This window comes from Hyperoodon ampullatus (assembly GCF_949752795.1).
Source record: "Hyperoodon ampullatus genome assembly, chromosome: 6".
Taxonomy (NCBI): Eukaryota; Metazoa; Chordata; class Mammalia; order Artiodactyla; family Ziphiidae; genus Hyperoodon; species Hyperoodon ampullatus.
In genome coordinates, this window is record NC_136919.1 from 50,595,654 (window position 1) to 50,602,739 (window position 7,086).

The window sequence follows — 7,086 nt, forward strand, 5'->3', positions numbered from 1 at the left end:
ATCCCTCTGGGAGGCTGTATATTTTATTGTAGATTTGCGTGGGATTTTTATTTGTTCGTTTTAATCAGAAAGCAAATTATGTTTTGGTAATGCCCATGTAAGGGATTTACATTTTTAGAGAAAAGGAGAGGATACATTCATTTATATAACACTGTAGTATGAGGCATGCACACAAAGATTGAGGAACGTGTGAAAGTAGGGCTTAGGTAGTTAAAAACCTATGTTTCTAAAATAACAATAAAAATCAAAAGCTTAGGCTCAATATAAAAGCTTAAGGAAATATTGAAAATTAAAAATCTTTGGAAATTATACTCTGTAATATGATCATCTCTACTTAAAATTCAATATCCATAAGTAATATCAATGTGAAGTTTTTGGTTTTTATTTATAAAACTATTTACTATAATTTTTAGTAAATTAATTTATAGAACATAAAACCTGTTCACAAGGAAAGACAAACTCAAATTAATGCCTGTTCCTTGCTTTATTTTATTTTAGAGGTAGGAAGAAAAGAGGGGGTGATAGAAAAGTTTTAAGTGCCTTATTTCTAAAATTCTGATAAACCTAGATTGTGGAGCATCACATTTCAGCCAATAAATATAACATATATTAATTCTCTAAAACCCATAATAGATACTATGTCAGTTAAGGTGTAGATAGGAAGAAGCTTCTATATATGTATGCAGGTGTGGCGATAACACTTGGAAACCAAGGCAGTCTTATCAAATGTCTGCCTCATTTGTGAATGACACCCTCCATAGTCTCTAAGTAATAGTGGTAAAAATAACCAAACCAACAGAAATGCCACGTCACAAGGAAAGACTAAGATGTAACTATAGCTCCTCTGGTTCAACTAAGTGAAAGTAAAAGAAAGTGAGAGAAGGTTCCTGGTCCTCTACGAATTTGTCTGTCTGGCCCTCCTTCTTTTCTTGTGGTCAACATTTCTCTTGCTACCCTGATGATAAGTACAGGAAGGGTCAGGGTTCCCAGTGACCCTCTAGCATGAACACCTTGAGTTCTATTCCAGGCTCCCCCTCATCTCTCACCAGAGTCCCACTCCCACATCACACTTCCGCGCAGCTCCGTTACATCAGCAAATCCACTCCCAGGATTTTGTTTCTGTCACCTGGGCTACAAGCTGTCCCCCCACTCCCCCCGCAACCCCCAGCAGAGTGCTGGGTCAGTGAGAGGAGGTGGACCAAGATGTGTCTGTAATGAGGAGACGTTTTTGAGTGGTACCATTGGCTAGTAGAGGGGATAAAGTTTTCAGCAAAGCGGCAAATGGGTCAGACATTCCGCATGACTCTGAAAGCAAGATATCTAAGAGGGTTGTTGCCCATAGAGTGCCCTGGATAAATCTCATGAACATGATGTGATAGAAAGAGTCAGTTGAGTGTGATCAGCTTTGTCTTGAAGGATGTGATTATTTGACCCCCAAATAAGAAGCTCTGAGCTTCATTTTCCTCATCCTTGCAACAGAAATTAACTTATCCATTCCATATATATTTATTGAGCACCTACATTGTGACACATCTTGTGCTAAGTGCTGGAGTTACAGAAGGACTTAGAGTAGACCCTCATCAACTGGTAACAGATATTAAACACAGACTGGGGCTTCCCTGGTGGCACAGTGGTTGAGAGTCTGCCTGCCAATGCAGGGGACACGGGTTCGTGCCCCGGTCCGGGAAGATCCCACATGCCGTGGAGCGGCTGGGCCCGTGAGCCATGGATGCTGAGCCTGCGCGTCTGGAGCCTGTGCTCTGCAACGGGAGAGGCCACAACAGTGAGAGGCCTGCGTGCCACAAAACAAAAAACAAAAAAAAACCCCAGACTGTATAGTGCTTGCCCTTCCTTTCTCCCCCATGGCTATTGTTCATCAATAGTTGTTTATATTTTATTGAATATTTGTCCTGCAGCTAGCTGTTGAAAAAATAGTAACAATAATTATAATAACAAAAAGTCAGAAACCATAGTCCCCAGTTGCAAGCAGCCCATGGTCTAGCTGAGAAGATACAATCAGCTCTGAAAGTTGAGAGTAGTTCAGATTCTTTCCTGCCTTTGGAATTTACATCTCTCTTCTTTAAAAATACCAATATCCAATCCTAATATAGACCTATTAATTCAAAATCTCAGGGTAAGACCTGGACAGCAGGTTACTTTTAAATTCTCCAGGTGATCCTAATTTAGAGCCAGAATTGAGAACCACTAGTCTAATCGTTGGCAACCCCTGACCCTGGCCACGATACCTTGATGGTAAATATTGCCAGAACTGCAGCAAACTATGTTATCTCCAGAAAGAACTCAGAGCTTAACACCATCAGGTGAGGCTTTAGACTCTTTGAAGTTGGGATTAGTACTTCTTTAAAAGTTTGACCAGATTTGGTTTCTATGCTATTAATTTTGATATAAATACAGATATATAAATATATATTAAACTGTATACAATTAAAATTCTTTAGAAAAGATATGCTCACAAAAGCCAGTGTTTGCTTGGCCATCATTTATCACCTTGTTTCTCCTTAATGTTCCAGTTTTATCCGTTTTGATTTCTCCTTGCACCCTGAGATCCAGCCGTACTCAACTGCCAGCAACCGCCCCCCCCCCAGAGTTTTTCACCTTCTCTTTACCTATGTTGTTGCTACTGCTGGATCCACTCTCTCCCCCTCCCTCTCATCTAATTCCTGTCCCTTCTCTTGGACTTAGTATAGATGCCATTTGCTCTGCTAAATCTTTCCTGACTCCACATCGAGTTAGGAAGCCTCCCTGTGACTCCCATTACACCTTACATTTCGTCTCTCTAGGCCTTATCACATAGTCTTGCTTATGTATTGCTCTGTATTCCTCTCTGGACTATACGTTTCATGAGAACAGGAAGCATACCTGTAATAGTTACCATTTCATCCCCGTTTTCTACATACTGCCAAGCATGTAGTAGATGCTTAATAAATATCTGTTGAATTTATATGAATACAGATGTTTATTTATGCACACATACAACAAGTAAACTGTGGTATCAGTTATCTAGCTCTTGCAAGCGCAGATCACTTTCACATTAAAATTGTCTTATAATTGGTGTTTTCCTCTGAGGAAACCCTTTCATGCCAGATTTCATGCATTTGAGAACTAATAGATGTCACTTCTCTCCCACTTATCTTGGCCTCCTTGGGCTTTAATTCATTATCTGTAATTGTAAGGCCCTTCCTGTCAGAAAGGTTGGGAGTGAATAGCTTAGGCTGAAAAGAGCTTTAATTTCTCAGACCCATCCTTGATGATGCATGCCATAAGTCCACATAAAATTAGGTGTCTGCTATTGTGATTGGTAAAGGACTTCCTGGGCCGTATCACGCTCTCTCTGACAGACGGTGTTAAAGCCAGTCCTGGAGTGTCTTGGGAATTGATGTGCTTAACGGCGAGAACCAGAGGTCCCAGAACTAAGCTCTTCTTGGAAGCCCCCAAATTCCCTACGGTGGATACTGACTCCTATGCGTGAGATGTGAGCAATGTGCTTTGTGTTGAAGTGGAAATAACTTTGCTCAAATGATAGCCTAATAAACTACTCATTACTTCTAATTGCTGGCATTAGGGCTTTACATTTCCATTCTCCAGGATTAGTGTCGCTTTCATTATTCAGCAGCTCTCAAACTTGCAGCACTTTCCAACTTTGTCAAAGATCAAGTTGCCAAAGGAATAAACTGGGGCTGTCTTTTTCAGAATTCATGCTTTTATTGCTCAATTCACTACAGAGAACTGCATGCTTCTTTAATGAATTAAAATTTAAATCAGGAACACTGGCTGGGCCCAATTCACCCCTGCTGATGCAAAGCTGCTTAGCATATCAAAGTGATAGGAGCTCAGAGAGCACAGTGCAAGAGACAACCCTAACCGTATAATGAGAGAGAGGACACACGGAATTTGAGGGAATGCCTGCAGTGCCCAGGGCAATTGTGATTTTGAATATTATATACTTATTGTTAGATACAAGAAATTCCAACACTTTGCTGTGCCAACTTTGTCCCCCAGACTCTCTTGCATAATTTTAGATGGACTGTGTATCCTATTTTTTATTACCTTGGGTTCTGTGAAAAGTATATCTTTGTTCTTGATCAGATCTTTGTTTAACTACATCACCTTGCAAGTTCTTCAAATTCCAGTGATGCTGAGTTATTGGAAAGAAGGATTATATAGAAGAAAAATTGGTACCTTGGAATTTGAAAGAGTGTAGTTGGAATTCAGCTATAACATTAGGCAAGGTTTGAAATCTTACCAAAGCTCCCTTTCAGATTTATTGTGAAGATTAAATGAAATCATTAATGATGTTTGAATGAGGTCATTGAGATGTATTCAGCTCCAAGAGGCAGAGGTTTATATCTGTTTTGTTCAGTGCTATGTCTCCAGTGCCTCAAATAGTGACTGGCCCATAGTATTGACTTAATAAATACATTTTGGATAAATGAATATCATATATGCAAAATACCAGCCATAGTACTTGGTGTGTAGGCGTATTCAGTAAATGGAACTTGCTAGGATTGTTTCCAGAATTAATGGGAGACAGGAAAAATCTACTCAGTAGACAAGATTTCAGGATGTAGAATGCTGTAGAGTGACATTTTGAAAATGGATTAAATTTTCTGCAGGAGACTGAGGATTTGTCATATGTCTTATGAAACTGTCCCAGTAATGTGTCTGAGTATATCCTTTCTTATGGGCACATTGGAGAAAATGGAGAAATATCCTTTCTTCCCATTGGAGAAAATGAAAGCTACACTGGCTGATTGTGCAGAGTTATGACATCAATGGTGTCTGTTTCCATGATACCCTGGAATGTGGCTTACCTAACTGTCAAAGCCAGAACTCTTGCAAAGTAAAGGTTTTCAGAGTATCATGTGTAGGAAAATAGAACTGTGGAGAAAATCTTGGAGGAAGGGTTTAACTAAAAAACTTTGTTTCATCTTCTTATATTTCTCCTACACTTGTTACTGATATGATCGTATACAAATGTCCAAATTTGATGATTTTAGTTGAAAGAAGAAAGAATAATAAAATGAATATAAAATGAATATAAAGTCACCAAATCTGAACATTTTGCCACATTCACACTGTGCTATCTCTCTATATATTCATAATATCTCTCTATATGAAATGTACATGTATTCATATATCTATACGTATAAATATACATGTATACAAATAACGTACATATTTGTAAATAAGTTACAGGCATCATGGCGTATTACCCTAACTATTTAACTATCTCAGCATCTATGTCTGAGTACCTAGAACTCTGTTCTACATAGCCACAATAGCATTAGTATACCTAAGACATTTAACAGATATGATAGTACTATTTGATTTGTGTTCCATAATCAAAATTTCCCGATTATCATATTAATGTCCTTTGAACTATTCTTATTATTATGCAACCAATGATCATACATTGCATTTAGTTGTCATGCATTTTTTTTGTGTGTGTGTGGTACGCGGGCCTCTCACTGCTGTGGCCTCTCCCACAGGCTCAGTGGCCATGGCTTACGGGCCCAGCCGCTCCGCGGCATGTGGGATCTTCCCGGACCGGGGCACGAACCTGTATACCCTGCATCGGCAGGCGGACTCTCAACCACTGTGCCACCAGGAAAGCCCCCAGTTGTCATGCATATTTATTGTCCTTCAACACTGAACTCACTTTTTAAAAATCTTTCACAATATTACTTGTGAAGAGTCAGATTGTCTTTGCAGAATATCTCCTAATTGGGATTTGTCTGATTATTTCCTCATGATTAGATATTTAATGGTTTTTATTAAGAATCCAGATAGGTGACTTTATACAAACAGTCTGTATTTTATTCATCTTCATTTTTATGTCTTTCCTACCAGTATGTGAGCTTCTTACAGAGAGGGGCCGTGTCTTATTCGTCTTTGTAACCTCAGAACTCAGCAGTGCCTGCCGCATGTGGGCACCTAATAACTCATCATCGTCCCCCAACCTGTTCCTTCTTTTCATTTCTAATTTTAGTTGCTGTACTACCATTCACCAACTACACATACCGGGAAACTAGTTAGTGAACTTGAGGCCTCACTTTCCTCTCCTTTTCCTCCCATCTCTAAATAATCACAAAGCCCTACCTGTTATACCTGCGGAATATTCCTCCAGCCTTTCCTTCATTTCCATTCCTATATTAGGCCTTCAGCATCCTCTCCAGAACTATTAGAGCAACCCACTAACAGTCCTTCTTACTGCTGGTCTCAGCCCCATCAAATCCAACTTCTAGCCAGTTTTGAGAGTGACCCATTTAAAAAGCAAACCTGACTATATTGTTTTCCTGATTAAAATCCTTCAAAGGCATCAGTGATTTATGGTATGGGGTCCAGGCTCTTTAGCCTGATAAAGAAGCCCTCTATGATCTGATTGCCTCCTACTTCATATCTCATCCTGCCTTGTACCTTTTGTTCCAGTTACCACTGAAACCCTTGAAACAGCATTTCATTTGTTGAGGGCCAGCTACATGTCAGGCACATTAGTGCTTCCTTTACATACAAGATCTCCTCTAATCCTTATGTCAGTTTGTAGGGTAGGTGGAATTATTTGCATTTTAGAGATGAGGAAATGATTTGCATTACCCAGCTAATCAGTGGTAGAAACAGGACTTAAACACGAACCTGAAGGCCTTGCCTTTCCACCCTGCCAAGGTGGTCTCTACTCACCATGCTATTTCTCACCTTCATGCCTACTCCCTGCATGTAACACCCCTCCCCCAGCCACTTATTCTTGTCACATTATAGAACTCAGAGCTAGTATCTTTTATTACATCTTGTGCTGGATTAGGTACAGGTAAAATAAAGTATTAGGTAAAATATCCTGGGGGACTTCCCTGGTGGCACAGTGGTTAAGAATCCTCCTGCCAGCGCAGGGGACACGGGTTCAATCCCTGGTCTGGGAAGATCCCACATGCCACGGAGCAACTAAACCCGTGCGCCACAACTACTGAGCCTGCACTCTAGAGCCCGTGAGCCACAACTACTGAGCCTGAGCTCTAGAGCCCATGCTCCACAACTGCTGAAGCCCGCGCACTCAAGGGCCAGTGGACTGCA